Source organism: Pinus tabuliformis, chromosome 1_2 (genome assembly GCF_031772625.1).
Source record: "Pinus tabuliformis cultivar Carrire ecotype Pingquan chromosome 1_2, CPIR1, whole genome shotgun sequence".
NCBI classification, from domain to species: domain Eukaryota; kingdom Viridiplantae; phylum Streptophyta; class Pinopsida; order Pinales; family Pinaceae; genus Pinus; species Pinus tabuliformis.
Genome location: NC_142298.1, coordinates 646148154 through 646170308, shown reverse-complemented (window position 1 = coordinate 646170308; position 22155 = coordinate 646148154). Strand labels below are relative to the sequence as shown.

General features: G+C 37.1%; 1 pseudogene; it reads left to right on the top strand.

Moving 5' to 3' along the window:
• LOC149207339 (alanine--glyoxylate aminotransferase 2 homolog 1, mitochondrial-like) overlaps window positions 1-21935 on the top strand; it is a 35460-nt pseudogene extending 13525 nt beyond the window's left edge.
• Window positions 21936-22155: the final 220 nt, after the last annotated feature.

The following is a 22155-nucleotide window of genomic DNA, read 5'->3' as shown; positions in this document are numbered from 1 at the left end:
TGCTCTAACTTCTGCATATGATCTCGGATTTGAGTGTCATTTGCACCATTGAATTCAGAATGACGAGCTCTTCGATTTGAAGCTAAGATTATCAAGATTCTGAAACTTTGAATTTTTGGAAAATTTTGAGTTCCTGGTCACTCTTCCCCATTGAAAAACTTTTGGTCTCCAAAATTTTACTTTCAATTGTTTAGCATTTGAAGGTACAGTTCCTTCATTTTTCCAAACTCGATCTAATCGATATTTGAAGTGCCCTGACTTGTGCTTGTATTGGTTTTTTCTCAAGATGAACTTAAAATATGACTTGACCAAAGAATTCAAGTTCGATGTTCTTCTTGGCTTGTCCATGTTACTATGGCCATCCACAACAACATCCTTCCCAAGAGGAATTCCAAGGTGCTCATTTGAAATCCTTATCAAGGATAAGATCCTAAAGAAAAACTTTTCCAAATGAACCAAAATAAGCCTCACATAGTGAATACTTATATAACTTGAGTGCTAAACACATTTGGAACATACTAAATGTGTTGCGAATACTCATACAATAGTTTTAAAATCGACGGTTTGAGAAAGCATTTTAAAAAATGGAATAAAATTGACTCCCAAATTTTTCCATTCAAATTGACTATCAACAAGCCAAACTAGAATTGTAATTCTTAAAGAAAACACTATGGCATAGGAGTGATTTATTTATGAACATCACTTTTACAAGTTACCCAACTATGGGGATATGCAACTAGTGCAAAACAAAAATTTACAAATTTCAGCTGGATAAATAGTTCGCCCATTTCTTACACAACCAGGTAAATGAACCCTCTTTTTGAACTTTCTCTTCTTCTAAAGCTACTTCAGGGACGGTCGCATCTTGTACCACTTTTTCTTTTGTCGCTTCCTCTTCTGGTGCTTGCATGATTTTCTTGCCCTTATCAGGATGAAGTCATGGAAACAATTTCCAACACTTCCCAACCCAATGCTCATTGATATTGTAGTGAGTTCAAAAGTTATTTTGAGCTCCTCTCGGCTCACTTACATTTAACCTTGGATGAGATTTTCTCTTTTCAGTCTCAATTCCAGTAGACATAAAAATATTCTTGATGACTTATTTCCTTTTATCGTAATTATCTACACAAAGTTTAGTTGAAAGGAAAAAGGTGCATGGAAACATATTCCTCAACACGTTATTCAAATCTGTGTGTTGTTTTTCATTATGAACAACATTTGAATTAACAAAATGGTTATACCTCTGTTTGTTTCGCTTTGGCTTACGCTTCTTGCGTGAGGAACTTGCATGGCAAGAAGAATTTAGCTTCCTTTCTTCTTCAACATCTTCGTCTCTCTTTGGAGACACTTTTCACTTCAAGTCCTCCTTATGCTTGAGGAACCAAGCGGGAACCAATTCTGGATGCAACTCCCAACATCTTGCCTCCTCATGTCCTTTCTTACGACAAAAGGAACATGATACCCATGAGATGTCTCTAGAAGGCATTTATTCTTTTGCAACATAGCCTAAGCCTTCATATTTAGGCCTCTCCTTGGCCTCAATTGGATTTTTAATGCCTTGCGAGTTTACTCCAAGGATTTCTCCCTTGTAACCCATCTTGGTTAAGAGCTTGGATCCAATGCCTTTACTATGTTTTTCAAAGGCTGCAAATGAATTTACATCAACACTTTCGCATGAGGAAGAAGAGTGTAAATTCTTACCATTTTCCTCATCTTTTGATTGACATACAAAGATGTTTTCGAACTCCCTTTTGATTCTGGATGTGTTCTCTTGGACTCTTTGGCCCTCTTCTTTCAGATCCTCGAATTTGGGTGCTGATAGAACCTCATCTTCCACATCATGTGGAAAAAAGGTACAAACTTGCCCATCTATCTTCTCTGAAGGACTTTCTACACTAGCATCTTGCATAAGAGTTGTAGGAAAACATTGATATTGTGGAGAAGATGGTGGTTTATCACCATTCTTATTACCTTCTTCCCTTGGAGAACATTATCCTCTTGGAGGTCTAGAGATTTCACCTTGCAAATTAGTATTCCTGTCTTCATATAGGACTTTCACCATTTTTTCCATGTCTAAGAAAGCCTTTCTAAAAGACTTCACATCCTCTGACATTCTTGCAGGCTATCCTCCTTGGGACATGCTTTGCATGCAGCTTCTACTGCAATTTGAGTTAGAACATGGTGGTAGAGATTGTAACAATATTGCGCTCCTTTCCAAAACCTTCTCCTCAATGAGCTTCAAAACACATTCACTTGCAAACAACAGTCAATTCTTCCTTGCATAAAGCAAACCAAATCTCTGGTACCAACTTGATTTGAAATGGAGTAGACTAGTAACACTGTGCTAATTCCCCATTCAGAATATAAAAATGTGCTTAACGTTGTACTCCAAAATAGCAAGTAAAAACATGAATTTTATGTGTGTTTTACTTAAGCTAGTTTCATGAATAAAACTTTAAACATGAAACCAAAACACTGAATGGAAGCATGCATCAATCAATAATACACCAGCCATTGATAAAGGAGTTCACCCCTCCTGGTCTAAAGGCAAGACCCCTTCTCATTATACTCAAAATTCTTCAGTAATAAAGATTACATAAGTGTGTTGACAAAAAGAGTGGCTAGTTTCCCCTTCAAGGAAACTTTCTTCTACAAAAAACTCTCACTCTAAACAAATGAAAACCTACAATTAGTCATGAAACAATCAGCAAGCTGAGGGCTCTCAAATCAAGACCCCATATTCCAACTTCCAAGATCATAAACAATACTACAATCCACTTGAAATACTTAAACAAGTCTCTTTCTCCATACACATATAGAGCAAAGAGAAAATAAAGCTACAACACTGCTATAACGGCTACTGCAGAAAGCACATGGAGGCTGAAAGACCCCTACAAGGTCATCTCCATCTTGGAACTCCTCCATAAACTGAATCAACACTTTGGTTGACCACGACACCCGTAGGATTAACTTTGAAAAAATCCTACTCAAAAGTGATCCTTTGATCCCGAAGCCTGTTCCAATCAGTTCAGAATGTCCAAAAATGACTATCTAGCCTATTTTTGCATCCCATTTGGTCGAAAATTGCCTTAGTTATGACTTCTGTCAGTCTTTCCACAATTTTCTCCTCCAAATTTGGCTTACTACCAATTAAATTCATTATCTGCAGTTAAAAATCACAGTTCTGCCAAAATCAGTGGTCCCGCCATCTTTCCCACCTATCTTGTGGTTAAGGGCTGAATGGTCACATGTGGAGTGGTGGTACAATGGAAAAGGCTACAGTTCTGCAGCTCTATCGAATATTGCAATTGCAATCGGTATTATTGAAATTGATTCTTATACACATGAATTAACACATTGCAACATGTGTTCTGGCGATGTGGTGGACCTGACGAGTTATAAAATACAACTCTGAAACATATCATGTCTGAGACTTATCGCTTATCGCAATTGGTGAATAACCCCAAGCCCAAACAACAAGCACTCTGTGATACACGAATCTGCCGGGATTGTGAAACACAACATATAACATATCGCATCTGGCAGTACTATTGTAATCATCACTTTCCATCGGCAGATATCAAAGTCTACAAACTGCAATAGCAGCGAACTCGACGAGGTTATAAACTGGAATCTAAAGTCGCATCGCATTCAGGATATCCTATTGCATTTCACATCGGTGGAAAATCGACGATAATGTAATGCGGGACTTTCTGCGATTGCGATATGCGATAAATCACATCGCAATCGTGCTTGAACCGGGGGCCAATACTTAACTCCTCAGATATGCGATTACGATATCGCATCGCAACCCATCTTGCTGGGAGCTGATTCTACAACAACTTCCCCTTCGCCGATTGCGATTGCGTTTTGTGATTGCCTTATCACATCTCAACCCTTCGTGCTCGGGGGCCGATTTCTAATGCCGACCTGCCTTTTTCTCTGATATGCGATATGCGGGGGCCAATGGAAACTTGCCACTTCGTGCTTCCCCATTCGTTGAGACCTTTTCCATGTCATCCAATCCTACCACGTGTCCAAGTCAAACCTGAACTTTGACTCGCTTTAAATTCTGCATACGAGCTCAGATTTGAGTGTCGTTCATATTTTTGGATTTAGAATGACGAGCTCTTCGATCTGAAGCTAAGCTTATCAAGATTCTGACACTTTGAATATTTGGAAAATTTTGAGCTCCTAATCAATATGTGGGTATGTGTTTCCAATATAGGAGAATCCCAAGCAATTCTCACTACAGATGAAGCTATTTTTGGTAGATTCAGGGAGTTTGCAGGTTGCATGGAATGGGCCCTCATGAATTCCTGATTGTACTTATGAGAAATTCTAAGCTCTCTCGATAGAATTTTCTGTCCTAGAGATCCCCAAGAGAAGACCCTGGTTTGGTGTTCTGGTGTGGACTTACATTTACAAGGATTAGGGTCCAAACAATCATGTTGCTCTTCAACGAAATATAGTCATTGCATCAGTGCTATATAATCCATGCCTTCACCTCTTGGTTGGGTTTAAGGTTGTTTATGAAAGTAAAAATTATGTAGGATTTCGATTCTTTCTTCCAAAGTAATCTTCTGTTTGCATTTATTTCTTATACTTCAATGCCATCTAGAGTGCCTTTCCATGTTTATCCTATTGAATGGGAAAGATTGTTTGTATTTTCTTTATGCAGTTGAGTGTATAGAACGAGGGCCTTAATCATGTCTTGAAATCTCTCTTTTGTATCGTTTGGATGTTGTGTAAGGAATAAATGATTATAATTTTTTAAAATATTAATGTGCAGATACACTAGTACACATTCATCTTTAACCCGGGATCTCCCATGCACTTTGAGGTATCAAATTATTCAAGCTGAAAATCTCAATACATTCACAACTGCTTAAAGACTAATAAAAAATGTTTCCATGGTTGAGAGAAAAAATTAGTAAATTTAACCACAACAGGGAAGCTATGATATGTCCAAGCTAGAGACTGAAAAAGAAAACCTACCACACATAAAATTTTCACCTTGGCACCCTTTCTCTTCTTGTAATGCTTTTGATGACATCCCTTGTATTTCAATCTATCTATGCTCTCCGAAAGGGGCTCAGTTTCTTATAAACCATCTTTAAAATGTCTCTGTCTGCTATTTGGCCAATTATTTATTTTTAATACTTCATTTCCATCTACAATGCCTTTCCTTGTTTAGCCTCTTGAGTGGGAGAGATTGTTTATATTGTCTTCATTTAGTTGAGTGTCCAAACATATTAGTAATAAATTTTTAAATATCCATCTCTAGTGCTCTCTGCTATATGTATTTTTTTTCTTTAGTCCATGGCCATCTAGAATGCCTTTCATTGTGTAAAAGTCTTGAGTGAAAGAGAATCTGTCTCTATGTGGTACAAATATTTAAATACATTGAAAATACTGATTTGTTGGGTTGCTGATTTTTCTCTGCTCCACATTTTCTAGTTGATGTTTCTATGTAAATTTAATTTCTAAGGTTTGCTGGGCTCAAAGACTTCACTAATTTGTTTGCGACCTTCATTTTGCATGGTTTGAATGAATTGTTTGGGTCAGAGATTGTGGTAATGATTATAGTATATTGTTGTTGCAACATGTGTGGAATTTGATCTTTGATCTTTATTATATGTGCAACTACCCTAGGGTATTTATTGCCTGTATGTGGACAAGCGAGTTTATTATCCATTTTCCTTTCCTTTTGTAATGTGAATCTACAACATATAGGAGATTGTTTAGAGTATTTCTGGTTGCTAACTAGAGTTTTTCCTTGTTTTAAGATTAAAAGATTCAATTACGTCTACAATTATTGTTAGATATAGGATGAAGGTCATTACTCTACTCCCTAATTTAAGGGAGACCCGCCAGCTCAAGCTTTTCTATATAACTATACATGAATTAAATTGGATGTGGGCCCAATTGGGACTGAAATTTGTTCTTTTAGGTTAGGTTGACTATTTTAAGATTAAAAGATTCAATTACGTCTACAATTCTTGTTAGATATAGGATGAAGGTCATTACTCTACTCCCCAATTTTAAGGGAGACCTGTCAGCTCAAGATTTTCTATATAACTATACATGAATTGAATTGGATGTGGGCCCAATTGGGGTTGAAATTTGTTCTTTTAGGTCAGGTTGACTAAATGTTGATGAAATTTGTTCTTTTAGGCCAGGTTGACTAAATGTTGATATTATATAACTAGATTATACAATAGACTAACTTGGTTATCATTTATAATGATTGTGAATTTTCTTTTTAACTCTGTTTTTTGGTTCAAAATTTTTAGGGTCTTTTTGTTTGATTTTATGGGAACTTTCTTTCAGAAACACTCCCAGAGGTAGGGAGTTGTGGTGTATTACATGAGATATTTTGGCTTAGAGGTAAGGGGTTGTGGTGCATAACATGAGTTGTATTTGTTCCAAAATCATACATGACTTTCTCCCAACTTCATCCCTTGTTTGAAATATGCTAGTTTGGTTGAATTTATATTATTAAAGCTAAAAACTGTGTGGAATTTGCAGACTCTTCTGTGGCTCTGATTGTGAGAGTTAGGGGTTCATTGTGTCTTAAAGAAACATCAACACCAAAGAACCATCACATTAGATCAAGGATCCATACCTACATTCACCAACCATCCATTTCCAAATTACCAAGCTATGCCATTCCCTAGAAGGGTATAAAACAAAGCTAAAGTTGCAAGTACAATGTTCAAATTGCTAAGCATTCCTTCAATTTACATATTTCAACTCAAATCAATAGGATAGATAAAGAGGAGTTCACTTTACTTTTAACACCATGTTATTTCTCTCACTCAAATTGTAACATATCATGCCTGTCTCTATCTATGCTCTTTCTCCATATGCTATTGCCTTACATTGTTCATTTGCAACATCTGGCGCAATTGCTAGTTAAGAAACATAAAAAATTCTTTATGCTTATTAATAATGCCACTAGGAAACTAGACTAGTAGCATGGTAGAAAAACATTTCTCCATCTAAATAATTTAAACTCTATAAGAAAATTAAAAACATAGTAAAGTCTAGACCACTTTAACACTTTCATATAACAAAAATGAAAAATCATGCTAAATTGAACATCATACTACAAGAATTGGGGATGTGAGGATAGAAAAGGGAAGTGTTCAGAGATGATTGGAGAGCTAGGATGACCCAAACCTAATTGATAGGAGAAAAAGGTTGTGGTGATCCAACCAAAGAAAAACCTAATGAAAATACCCTCTAAACCATACATAATGGAAATAATAGATAGGGAATGTGATGTAGGAGCGTTGACCTACCTTTGAGAAAGAATGGAAACAAGTTTCTAGAAGGTGCACCTATCAAAGAGGGATGTCACCATGAGGATAAGATTTCATCGAATTCATTGATTTTATCTTAGTTCCAAGAATCATGAGAAATTTTAGGGATTAGATCAAATCCTTTCAATGATTTGATTCTTATTGTATTTATTTTTACAAATTGAAAGTATGAGGGCATATAGAGGGCAACCAATCTGGTGTGTAATTGGTTAGCCATGCAGCCAATTTATTGTAACATCAATCTAGGGGAACCTAAGTACACCATGGGCATCCAAAATTGTGAACCTCACTGAATGAATAAGTGTTGTTATGGTCAATGGAACACTTTGAAAATATTAAATAGGAAATGGATTTCAGTTTTGTGAATTCTTGTATTGAAGTTTCTTGATGGTTTGATGTTGTGTGCAGACCATTGCATCATTTGAATGAGTCTGAGAGATCCTTATTGTTGTGTTTGAATTCACTGTGATTTTGGTTGAAGAACACATTAAATGTAGCTGAAAGTGGTTGTGAAAACATGATTATTGAACCTTGGCGTGATAATTGCAACATATCTCTACTTTTTATTGCGTGTTGATTGTAATTATGTCAACTATATAAATATATGTTGTGAGATTTGTTGGTTGTGTATTTAATGATAAAATTCATGGCCACAGTGGAAGTTTGGTGGGTCTATAACCCACATGTCTGAGGATCTAGAAAAATTAAAAATTAGAAATGAAAGATCTCAAAATCGTTTTCATCAAGTTGTATCAAAGCACAAAATATTCTTCTGCTAGTGTGGAGGAGAAGTAGCAAAATAAGGTACAAGTTGATGGAAGATTTGGTAAGAGAATTGTTTTCTTTGTGTATGTGACAATAGAGGAAAGTGACAATATTTGCAAAATCCTAAAGCAAGGAGTGCTCAAGAGGTTCTAGAGGTGAGAACTAGGAAGATGCCAAAAGATCAAACTTAGTAGAAAGTTTGGTGAGGTATCATGTAGCAAGGTGGAGACTTGTTACTGCAGAGGCTTGTTGCAGCTAACAAGTTCAAGTTGTTACAAGAAGACCAGGAAGAAAGCATATGAGTAGGAGGTCATAAATTTTTGTACCTTGGGTGTATGATGTAATAGCTTCAACCCACTTTTGTACCCAAGATTTTAAGGTTTGATAATGGAGGAGAATACACATCCAAGTAAATTATAGCCTTCTATGAGGAGTTTGGGATTAATAGGGAGTTGATAGTCCCATATAATCCAGATAAAAATGGAGCAGAATGAAAGATGTGATCCATTAAAGAAAGTGTAAAAGCCATGTTACATGATCAAGGTTTTCCAAAATGTCTGTGGGGTGAAGCTACTAAGACAACTGTATATATACAAAATTGAAGTCCCCACAGGTCACTAGATAACACGACTCTCGAAGAAGCATTCATATGGGAAGAAACCAAGCGTGGATCATCTCCGAATTTTTGGTTGTCTTGTCTATATTCACATACCGAAGGACAAGAGAAATAATTTGGATCCTTCATGCATGAAGGGAATATTTGCTGGCTATAGTAACTCTTCTAAGGTCTATAGGATTTACATAAAAGAGGGACACCAAATAGAAGTTAGTTGAGATGTGATATTTGATGAAAGTATTGCATTAAATAAATCAAAGGATCTCGCTATGGACTTTGATGATGAATAACTTCCTATATTTGAAGAGGGAGGTACTATGGAGGAAGAAGAATCAAATCATGAAGATGAAGGTCCTAGTGAACTCGTGCAACTTATGGTCATCCCCGAAACTAGAAAGAGACCTAATGGTTGAAATATACTCTATTAGATGTAAAAGGTCATGGATCAGTTAAAGGCACATTCAGGGAAAGTAAGAAGGTGAATCGATATTATGGATATGCAAACTATATGATGAAATTGATAGAAGTAGATCCATCCACCTTTGAAGAAGTTGTCACACACAAAGAATGGAAGGATGCCATGAATAAAGAGTATCAATCGATAATGAAAAATGGAGTATGGGAGATCATGCCTAGGCCTGAAGACAAATCTATGGTGACTTACAAATGGCTCTACAATATTAAGCTTACAACAAATGGAAGTAATGATAAATATAAGGCAAAATTTGTGGTTAGGGGTTTCTCTCAACAAGAAGACATCGACTATGAAGAGACATTTTCACCTACAAAAAGGTATGCAACTATATGTTCATTGGTCTCTTTGGTAGCATCAATGGGATGGAACATCCACCAAATGGATATCAAGACTAAATTTTTAAATGGCACCATTGATTAATAAGTCTATATAGAGCAACCCTTGGGATTCAACATCAAAGATAGAGAGGCTTATGACTGCAGGTTAAAGAAGGCATTATATAGCCTTAAGAAAGCACTGAGGGCATGGTATGCTAGGGTGGATGCATACCTACGAAGATTGGGCTTCAAAAAGAGTTTTGTTGATTTGAATCTCTATATCAAAGTTGTGAAGAATGAGCCTGTTATCATTCTTGTATATGTGGATGACCTTCTCTTAACATGCATGGAAGGTTGAATCCAATAATGAAATAAGCAACTAGTAGCATAATTCGATATGAAGGACATTGGGATGATGCACTACTATTTGGGAAGGAAAGTTCGGTAGGGACCTGATGAGATTTATCTAGGTCAAGGAAAGTATGTGATCAAGATGATGAAGAGGTTTGACATGATGGATTGCAAACCTATGACAACTCCCATGATCACAAACTTAAAGAGGTTAAGGAGTTCTGAATTGAGCCCAGTGGATCTGACTAGGTATAGACAATTGATTGGCTCACTAATGTACTTGGTGAATAATCAACCATACATATGTTTTGCAGTGAATTTTCATAGTTAGTTCCAAATGGAGTCAAAACATGATCATTGGATAACATCCAAGCAAATTATGAGATATTTTCAAGGAACAATCCACTACTTCTTGAAATATGATAGGACGAATGATGTCCACTTGATTGGATATACAGATTCTGGCTGGGGAGGTAGTGAGTAGGATGGAAGGAGCACTACAAGAGGATGTTTCAGTTTGATATCCTCTATGGTCTCATGGATGAGCCAAAAGTAAGAATCTGTTGCTTTGAGTAGTGTTGAGGTTAAATACATTGTAGCCTATGAAGTAAGGAGAGAAGTTGTCTGGTTGAGGACGCTGTTGTCTAACTTGTTTGAAGGATCAATGGACCTTATAGTGATACATTGTGATAACACCAACTGTATAAGGTTTTTTGAAGAACCAATGTTTCATGTAAAGACAATGCATATAAAAAAGAAGTATCACTACATTCAAAAGTTGGTGTAAGATTATGTGTTGCAACTATGGTATATCTCCGCTGATGAATGTGTAGCTAAAATATTGACAAAATCTCTTCCTAATAAGAAGATTGTGTATTTGAGAGACAAGCTTGGATTAGTTGATATTTCCTCCCTATTTGAGAGGGATAGATAAAGACATCATTCTTGTCTTCACTTGAGAAGAAATAATGGAGCATTAGGTAGGAATTTGGCATCTGATACTCTTTTAGGATGAGGTATGACATCCAAGATAAGGGTAGTCATAGAGAACCAATATTCTTTGGGGATTGTGAATCTAAGATAAGAATAGTCCTGGAAGGCCATATCATGTGAACATCCGAGTGGGTTATGTACCTTGAGAGACAATGATAAAGGTGTCTATAAATCATTGGTCTCGATAGGATTATGATCTAGTCTTGTGGAGAAATAGAGTTGTTAGTCAAGGCCTTGCTATATGACAATGCTGGTTGATACGATGCTAAACAAATGGGTCACTAATCCAACTCTTCTTATGAAATCTCTTCAGATTGAGAATGTTCATGTACCATTTATGAATACCTCCCTAGTTAAGAGGGAGTGTTGAAAAATGTGTCACTAGGTTCGGTCTTCATAAATATGAAATGTATTTTTGATTCTTGTATTTTGTAAAATTAAATAAAATTGTTATTGTTATTTTTGAGCATGGGTTTCATGCTCAAGGTTTTTTGTTTTAGAGGTCAATCACCCATTGAGTGCTTCTAGGGTTTGTCCTAGGTCAATAAGTCAAATGAATCATTGTCATAATTTAAAGACCCCTTCTCGCACATTGTAACTTGTAAAATAAATTATTTTTGTATTTGAAAGTGTCAAAATACCCTTCAATACCAAGTCAGGTTGGCAGCTGAGAGGTCAACATATTTTGAGGAGCCATGTCCACCTTAAGAAGCTTATATAAAGGAGGGAACTCAACCTCCTTGGGACACATTCAATTCTCACTCATATAAGAAAAGGAGAAGCACAAGAGGGAAAACAAATGAGAAGGAGGACAAAGAAACTAAAATTTGGGCTAATTCTCTCTCACACGTGTGAAGAAGGAAGGCTAGGGTTTTCTGCTTCAAGGTCAAAATTTTATATCTATTGGAAGATGATCAAAATTGTTGGAAAAAGGGCCTAATAGGTCACCTACTAGCCCTAGACAAGGAAACAAGGTAAGAAAAGTTGTTGGGAGGCCTTGGAAGGCTAAATTTCGCTCACACGTGTGGATGTAGTAGCAGTTGCAGGGGACCAAATATTTTAGACCTGTAGTAGAGGTCAAGATTCTAAAGCTTGGGATCGAAATTGTGTTGTTGAAAGAGATTTGACTGGTTTTGACTTGGAAAAAGGAAGCTAATCATCTAGAGAGGTCAAAGTTGGTATTGGAAGGGTATTGGTCTTGGTCTAGAGGTCTTGGAATTCATAAATTAAAGAATCTATAAGAAGAGAAGATATTTACATGTTTTCCTCTCAGGTGGAGAGGTTTTGGCCCTAGCTTGCAGCCTATATCTAGTGTTCTATGTACTATTGTTATTCTTGTTTTGGTAGTTGTTTGATGATAAGATCAAACATAATAATAAGGGAAGAATCTAATAAGTAAGAAAAATAAAAAATACATCACAAGTAGTTATCAAGAATAGAGAAATCATTCTAACTATTGCCCTATAGATTTCTCAACAGTTCCAAGGGGTAAATATTCTATCAAAATCCTAGGACTTGCAACCTATGGTCTACCTCACCTTCCTGAAGCTCATATTGTATAGACAGAGTAAGCCAGAGTGATAATGTAATGTTGGTGTGCATTATAATATTCTTCATTCTCATCAATGAACCAACTCATTGTTGCCACTTGATTTTTTCTTCTTGCCACCCTCTTTTATGATTGGGATTGATGGCTAAGAAGCTAATTACATGCAGTGGGAGTTTTTTCTTAAGAAACATGCTTGGAGGGGATGCATTGCACAGGTTGTGCTTCCTTTGTATTAAGCGCCAAATTTAAAGTATAAGCATTCCAACAAAATCACATAGGACTAGCACTAGACGTGATCCTGTTAAAAATCAAGTCTGGCCCATTTGAAATCCATGCCATGCAGTTGGTTCATGCTTTAACAAGAAATCCCCTATTACAAGATTAGGTACTGAATATGAAATTGATTACACATGCTTGAATTTTCATTTTCTTGACGAAGTTCTCAAGGAACACACAAGGAGGAGTTGCACTACAAAGAGTGTACTTCCTTTAGCTTGGTGCCAGGTTTGTGGGGTAAACTATAAATACTCCACTAAAATCACTAGGTACTTGCACCTGTTCTAAGTTTTAAGCTCTTTGAAACTAAGGCCATATAGGAGGGGAGGAAAATAGGAAAAATGCAATGTTAGTGTATATCTTAGACTAAATATTCTGTTGACCTCATCGGTGAATGACGACTTCCATGATTTTTGTTTTCTTTTCTGGCCACCTTCTTACAAGGTTGGGATAAGTGAGTATGAAATTGATTATATGTGGTGGGTTTTCTATTTTTCTGTTTCTTTCCTTTGCAAAAGTGATTCAGGGAATGCTAACAAGGTCTTGGATACACGGTGATTAGGTGCGCTTTTAAGACACCCCTAAATGTCAAGTCACAAATTCAATTCCCCACCCTATTCGGGTGTTATCCTTAGACATGACCATGCTGTATCTGCCTCACCAATGCTGAACTTAACAAAAAAAAGTGCTTCAGGGAACATGCCTATAAAGGCTGCACCAAAAATATGGGACTTCTTTCAGCTTGGGTACTAGGTCTGATGGGTAATTGTTCTGCCAAAATCAACCCTAACTTGTATGCATGTGGGGAAGACCACAGAGAGAATGGAACCTAGGAGGATAATGTAACACTTTGTAGACCTCGCTGGTGAATCAATGTTCCCCGTTGGTGTGTGGCAGACCATTTGAGTCTATAGGTTTCTTCTAGCTTATGAGGAAGTTTCTTAGATCATGTATTGCAATTGTGGATTTCTTGTTATAGTTTGTATGTTGTCACTTGGCCTAACCCTTGCATATCTAAGAGGTTTTTTGTTATTTCCTCACGGTGGGATGTAAGAGGATTAGAGTGTTTGGTGCTTGAGATTCAAGGATTTATGGAAAATAGGTTACTAAACTTAGTGTTATAGGCTTTGATTAAATTTTTGTACTTTGTTGGTTGTCTTTTATGAAGTTATTGGGATATGGACATGGAAATATATGAAATTCTATTAGCAAACCATGGTCCTTGTGCTTCATTCATATCCATATGTTGTTTGGCATAATTTGGAACTTCCATGACTAGACCAGTAAGTATCTATAGATTAGATGGATCTAGGTACTAGTTTCCAGTTGATTTGATGTAATATGTTTCTCTTACTATTCATTTCCTTTGGTTCTTTCATGCTTATTTTGTAGGTTTTAACCCCGTATAGAAATTACCTGCATACGAATTCTAAGAACAGAAAATAAACAATGCAAGAGCATAACACATAAAACACATATACATAGAGATTTTCCCTTGGATCCCAAAACTGGGACTACCAGCTTGATTTTTTATTATGTTCCTTTCAATGTTACAATACATATACATACATGCCGAAACATCCAATACCATGGACCGAAAACCATCACGCCCAAAACCATGGACCAAAAAACCATCGCGTTCAAAAACCATGTGCTAAAACCATGCACAAAACCATAGGTAGGTTCATCTGACCTAATATAGGGTCCCAAAAATTTTTCCCCGGGGCGCTGCCCTAGACGCCATAGAGGGGTGCTATCAGCCCCCCTCAAACCCCCTGGACAGGGGGGGTTGCCGCCAACCCTGTGACCCCCCCACTGTGCAATCAGTGCAACGAAGGGGGGGGGGGGGGCTTCGCCCCCCCTCTAACCCCCTGTTAACTATGTGGGCTAGTCGTGGAAAGAATATAACACAACCCAACGTTCTCCCACTTGTTGTTTTCTTTCCATAGGGGGCCACAGGAGAGCTTAGTCATTTATCCACCCCTGCAACGCCCATTGTTTCTCTACACCAAGAGAACTTCTCAGAGCTCATAGATTTTGTCAATGCATCTGCAACATTCTTCAAAGTGTCCACCTTTACAAGCAACACCTTTTTGTCTTCTATCATATCCCTCAAAAAGTGATACTGAACATCAATGTGCTTTGTCTTTGAATGATAAGCATGGTAATTTGCCAAGAAAATTGCACTTTCGCTGTCACAGTCTATCCTTATAGCTCCCTGTACTAACCCCATACTTGAACACAATCTTTACAACCAAACTACTTCCTTGCTTGCATGAGTGGCTGCCATGTATTCTGCCTCTGTAGTTGATAGTGCCACTACAGATTGTTTCTTACTCATCCAAACTGACTGCACCTCCAAATAGGTTAAATACATACCCACTTGTAGATCTTCTCTGATCTAGATCTCTAGCCCATTCCGCATCAACAAAGCCACGAATATCCAAAACTCTGTCCAATACTAGTCTTCCTTGGTAGCACAAACCATAATCACTAGTGCCATGTAAATAACTGAAAACCTGCTTCACTGTTGTCCAATGCTCTTTCCCTGGTTTTGACATAAACCTGCTCAATACTCCCACTTCATGTGCAATGTCTGGTCTAGTATGGACCATTGCATACATCAGGCTATCGACTGCACTTGCATATGGAACACTAGACATATCCTCTTCCTCTTCTTGTGTCTTGGGACATTGTTCATCAAATAACTTTACGCCTACAAGAATATGAATCTTCACCGGTTTACTATCCTGCATATTAAACCTCTGCAGTATTGCGTCAACATACTTCCTCTAGTTTAACCAGAGCTTCCCCTTTGCTTGATCTATTTTAATTTCCATGCCCAAAATGTAGTTTGCAGCACCAAGATCTTTCATGTCGAATTTGGAGGACAATTGGGTCTTCAAATCCTGGATAATTTTTTTGTCATTTCCAACTAGCAACATATCATCCACATACAAGACCAGATAAATAAAATGGTCACCAATTAATTTAAAATACACACAGTGATCTTCCTTACTTCTGGTGAATCCAAGTCCCTCTATAAATGTAACAAATTTCTGATACCACATCCTTGGTGACTGTTTTAACCTATACAAAGACTTCTTTAACTTGCATACCAGTTTTTTCTTACCCTTCACCACAAAGCCTTCAGGTTGTTTTATGTAGATATCCTCTTCCGATCCTCGTGAAGAAATGCTGTCTTCACATCCATCTGTTCTACCTCAAAATAAAAAGTATCAGCAACAGATAAAAGTAATCTAATAGAATCTACCTTGGCAACAGGAGAAAAATGTCACCAAAATCAATTACGACACCTGGGAATAACCTTTTGCTACCAATTGAGCTTTGTATTTCTCCACCTTTCCTTCTGCATTTGTCTTCTTCTTGAACACCCATTTGTTACCAATGGGTTTCCTTCCAGCCGACAATTCCACCAGATCCCAAGCCTCATTTTTGTGCAAAGATGCCATTTCATCAACCATGGTCTCTTTCTAGAGTTTTCCATCCTCTTAATCTACTGCTTCCTTCACAGTTCTGGGATCATCATTAGTAATAGATAAAAAAAAATTTGAATAGAAAGCAGATGGACTATACCTTTATGGCTGCCTTCTTTCTTGAACTGATCTTCTCACAATCGGACTTTGTGGCTCTTCATCTTCTGATTCCTCTTCTGCTGTAGACTCTGATTCTTCCTCCTTTAGCTCAAACCCTATCTTTTCAGGTTCTTTTGATGGGACTTCATGTTTAATAACATTTTTCACCTCTCTGAACACCACATCTTGGCTGTACACAACCTTCCTTGTTACTGGGTTCCAAAGTTTATAACCCTCTAAAACATCCTTATACCCTGCCAATAAAGATGCATTTTTTAGATTTACTATCCAACTTTGTTCTTTTCTCCTTTGGAAGATGTACATGTGCGTCACATCCAGATACCCTCAGATGTGAAAGAGAGGGTTTCTTACTAGTCCATACCTCTTGTGGAGTCTTACCCTCCAACGCTAATGAAGGTGATCTATTGACTAGGTAACATGCTGTCTCCACCGCTTCTGCCCAGAATTCCTGTCCTAACCTGACACCACTGAGCATGCTTCTTGCCCTTTCCATCAATGTCTTGTTCATTCTTTCTGCAACTCCATTTTGCTCAAGTGTGTATGGAGTAGTCTTCTATCGTGCTATACCACACTGCTTATAGAATTATTCAAATTCCTTACTGCAAAATTCTCCACCGTTATTTGACCTCAACACCTTTATCTTTTTCTATGTCTGGTTTTCCACTAGAGCCTTAAATTCTTTAAACCTGTCAAAAACTTCAGATTTCTTCTTAAGGAAATAAATCCATGTATTCCTTGAGAATTCATCTATAAATGACACATAGTACACAGACTTACCCAGTGATGGAACCTTCATAGGTCCAAACACATCATTGTGCACAAGCTCTAATATTTGTTTTGCCCTCTTACCACCAGAGGGGAAACTCACCTGATTGTGCTTCCCATATACACAATTTTCACAGAAATCAAAATCCAGAGAGCTATTACTCATACCTTCTACCATACCTTTACCATGAAGTATTCGAAGGCCCTTCTCTCCAATATGTCCAAGCATTTGATGCCACAGCATGGTCTTCTCTCCAGAGACCACTAGATTTTTTACTCCACTTTTAGGAACCATAGAACTGTTGCACCCATCAACAATAATGCTACCTTGTAGCTTGTACAGAGTTCCAATCTGAATCCCCCACATCAATACTGGTGCTCCCTGAACCATCTTGTAGGTATCCTTCTCGAACATTGTTTTTACACCTGCATCATCCAGTTTGCTTACGGAAATCAGATTTCTGGCCGATGCAGGAATATGCAAAACAACCGGAAGTGTTCTAACCCTTCCACCTTGCAACTTCAACTTTACTTTTTCGTGACCAACAATTCTAGCCTTCCTGTCATCCCCCAAGAAGACATCACCACCATCAAATTTCTCATACTCGCAGAACCACTCTCTATGGGGAGTGAAGTGAAAGGATGCACCTGAGTCAATCAACCATGCCTCATGATCTACATGTGTACTTGAAGAAGCCAAGTACACATCCCCACCTTCATCTGAGGTGGTTTTCGCCTTTGCAAAAGGAGCATCATCAGATCCCTTTCCTTTGTCAGGAGCTTTAGATTTACAGTCCTTTTTTTAGTGCCCTTCCTTTTCGCATTTCCAACACACCACCTTTACAGGTTTTCCTGGAGATTTAGATCTCCCACTCGATGACTTATTTTTGTTTCTGTTCTGGGACCATCCTTGTACAGACAAGGCATCACCATTCTGGCTCTCCGTTAGCAAGTATGAGACTATTTCATCAAACTGTGAGGCAGTTGCATTGCTACCTATTGCAATAACCATACTATCCCACGAATTTGGTAGAGAACACAACAAACTGATGCACTTATCTTCATCTGAAATTTTAATATCAACAGATAATAATTGACTTACCATAATATTAAATGCGTTCAGATGCTCTGTCATTGAGTCTCCATCTTTCATCCTTAGGTTATATAGCCTTTTCCGTAGGAACAATTTATTCACTAGAGACTTAGATTGGTACAAAGTCCCTAACTTATCCCACAAAGTCTTAGTCGTAGCTTCCCCTGACAAATTCAACAATACTGAATTTGAGACACACAATCGTATTGTGCTCTTTGCCTTCCGATCCAACTTCTTCCTTTCTTCATCGGACACTCCCGTTGGTTTAGTACCCAGATCTACTGCAATCCATTGATCCTTATCCACTAACATATCCTCCATCTCGAGTTTCCACAATTCAAAACTCCGACCATTAAATTTCTTGATCTCTATCTTTCCACTGCTCCCCATATTCTTTCACCACCATAATCGATCCCACAGATCTCCCACTGAACAGGGTCTACCACAGGCCCGAGCGAAACCCCTCAGCAATAAAGGCGTCCCCTTGAAGCAAAAAAACTCTAATACCAAATGTACGTTTTAACCCCATACATAAATTACCTGCATATGAATTCTAAGAACATAAAATAAACAATGCGAGAGCATAACACATAAAACACATATACACAGAGATTTTCCCCTGGATCCCAAAACCGGGACTACCAGCTTGATTTTTCATTATGTTCCTTTCAATGTTACAATACATATATATACATGCCGAAGCATCCAATACCATGGACCAAAAATGATCACGCCCAAAACCACAGACCAAAAAACCATCGCGTCCAAAAACCATGTGCTAAAACCATGCACAAAACCATAGGTAGGTTTGTCCCACCTAATATAGGGTCCCAAAAAAATTTTCCCGGGGCGCTGCCCCAGACCCCGTAGAGGGGGGCTACCTGCCCCCCTCAAACCCCCTGGACAGAGGGGGCTTCCACCCCCCTGTGACCCCCCCCACTGCACAATCGACGCAATGAAGGGGGGGCTCCGCCCCCCCTCTATTCCCCTGGTTAACTACGTTGGCTAGTCGTGGAAAGAATATAACACAATCCAACATATTTCATTAGATTTCTGTGATTATATTGGGTTGGCTCTTACGTCTAGGTTATTTTAATGAAATAAAGGGTTCTCATTATTTTTCTATTTTCTTTTCTTTCATACCTTGATGAATAGATTCACATGATTATGTCAATATGGGTGTTATCGCTGGGTGAGTGACTTTAATGGAATAGATTGCACAATATTGCAATTGACATTTACTATGCAAGATAATAATATTAAGGTTGCAAAATATTAAAGAAGTTAAGAATATATTGCGGGTCATTTCTTTAGCACAATATTGTGAAGGATGTAGTTGGCTAAGTGCTAGAGTATCTCTACTTTTGTTTGTGGTTGAATTTTTTTGTATTACTAACATTTCATGTACAATGGATTTTAACAATGGTCTTGTATACCTTCATATTTTTGCAGTTGAATATTGTTGAATGGAAGATGCAATACTTGTTTGACGAAGATGGGCATCAATGCTTGGATGCTTATGTAGTCATCGTGCATATTTCTTGTGGGCACTATCACCCTAAATTTGTTGATACTATTATAAAGCAAACAAAGCTCCTTCAACATACTAGAACAATATATCTTCATCATGTAGTCATGGAGCTTGGAGAGGAATTAGCTACAAAGATGCTTGGAAATCTTAAGTTGTTATCAGTTGTTTTGTTAATTTTGTACTCTTTAGCTTTAGCGTAGAACATATAGACTTGTGTTATTTCCTTTTACTGGCAGGGCATTTCAAATTGTCCAAATAAAACATTTTTGCACATTTTTTTTTTCATTATCGAATTTCTTACTTGAATGATATTGTCAGATAAATTCCTTTATGTTCATATTCTATAGCTTCTTTGTTTTAGTTGTTGTCTTTTACTCCTACAAGAGGAAGATGGGGCCTTTATTTTAGGGTGTTGGTGGAGTAGTAGAACTAGCACCTGGGTGCTTGCTAGCAGTTTATGATATTGTCCAGAAGGTTGGAGGTGTTTGTATATCTGACGAAGTTTAGAAATGATTTGGTCATATGGGAAGTCAATACTGGGGCTTAGAAACACAAGGTGTTATCCATGACATTGTAACTATGACCAAGGTATCTTTATTCCTGTTTACTTCACGTTTTCAATACTTTCATTTCTAGTAAATCAGATTAGAAAATTATAAGGTTTGTACCTTTTTCATTGAGGCGACTATCTTATTTACCAAAATTTCAAGGAAATTCTTTTGCACAACATCAATGTTTTCTTTTATTTATGTACGGTTTACCCCTTTGTCTTGGTATTTTGCTATTTTCTTTTCTGGGATATGCCTTAGGAACTCATGCATTGTCATTCTCTTGATGTACTATTGAGTCTTAATGATCCGATTTCATCAATTGTGGACATTAATATAGTCTCTCCTTTCTTTCTTTCATTAATTAAATTTAGAGAGGAGAGTGTCCAATAGGAAAACTTGTTATATGGCTCAAACTTGTATATGATGATTGCTAATTTTAATGTAACTAAAAGGGTATTAGGAATGGCCTTCCTCTTGGTGTTGTTGTAACAACTCCAGAAATTTCCGAAGTGTTAGCGCACCAATTGCATTGTGTTACTTTTGGTGGAAATCATATCAATACTGATAACAACCATGTTGTGCTAAAATTTTTAGAAAAATAAAAACTACAAGAACATTGCATTGTTGTGGGTGCTCATCTAATTAACTATTTAAGAGAACTTCAAGACAAATATGAAAGTAATTTCCTCACCAAATTTCATTGAGCAATAAAATCAATGCTAACTTTTCTTTTCAAAAGTGCAAAAATATTTTATTCTAGACCATATGCTGAATTCCATTAGATGAGTTTGCTTTCTGGAATTGAAAGTTAGTTATTTTTCAACTAGGAAACCATTATTGTTTCTTTCTTTTTGTATGTTACTTCCTTTGGCATTTAGATCTACTTCTACATCTCTTTTCTGTCGTATTGTTGCTGTAATAGGATAGAGCATGGATAATTCCTTTTTTCTTCCAGTTTAAGAACAACTAAGACATATTTAGGCATGCATCTAAAATTGTGTCTTCCTTGTACTGAATTATACATAAAGAAAAAATTCCATCAAAATAAATGATCTCAACATTTTATTTCCTCTCATTTCCCTTAAACATTGGTGAAATACTCACATCTATAACTAACTGAAAGTTTGTTTCTTCTAAGTCATTATAGATGTAAGGGGAAGAGGGATCTATTCATTGGGGTTGAGCATGTGACCGATCGAACTTCAAAAACACCCGTCAAAGAAGAGACTTGACTTGTGTTTGAGAAGATGAAGGTCACTTGAATTCACATTTATCAAAACATATACCTTTCATCCTTCTTTGAATCTCACAAGGTTGTTCATTTATGTAGTGGTTAGATGTTATGTAAATTTGATAAATATTTGATGCACTTATAATGCTTATGAAAACCTGGGAGTGTTTGTTGGAAAAGGGGGAATGTATGGAAAAGTCTTCAAAATCAATTCTCCAATGTGCTTCACAAAGGAAGATTTTGGTATGCTTATCTTTGTATTTTCTTTTACTCTGCATATTATTGCAATGAATATGGCAGTGATAAATATAGACTATTACGTCGAAGCTTGAGCATTCAAGCTTCCTATATTATTGTGATTGATATCAAAAGACCCTGTTTCTATGTATGTTAGATGGAACCATTGGTAATAATTTTCATTTTTGTGCTGCATATTTTCATGTGGATGTTATGGACTATTCACTGTAAAAAATTTAATGTCCTTTCCATGGTTTGGAACAGGTCTGTAATTTGTTCAAATAATTTTGCAACTACAATAGTTGTCGTAATATCCAAAAATTTAAGGTATTAGTGTATACAAACTCCATAGTAGATGGGAATTTCAACAATATTTTCCTTTATTGCACCGTAAAAAATTTAACGTGTTACATAGTTCGAAACAATTTGCATTTTTTTGCTTCAATAAATTTGCAGCTAA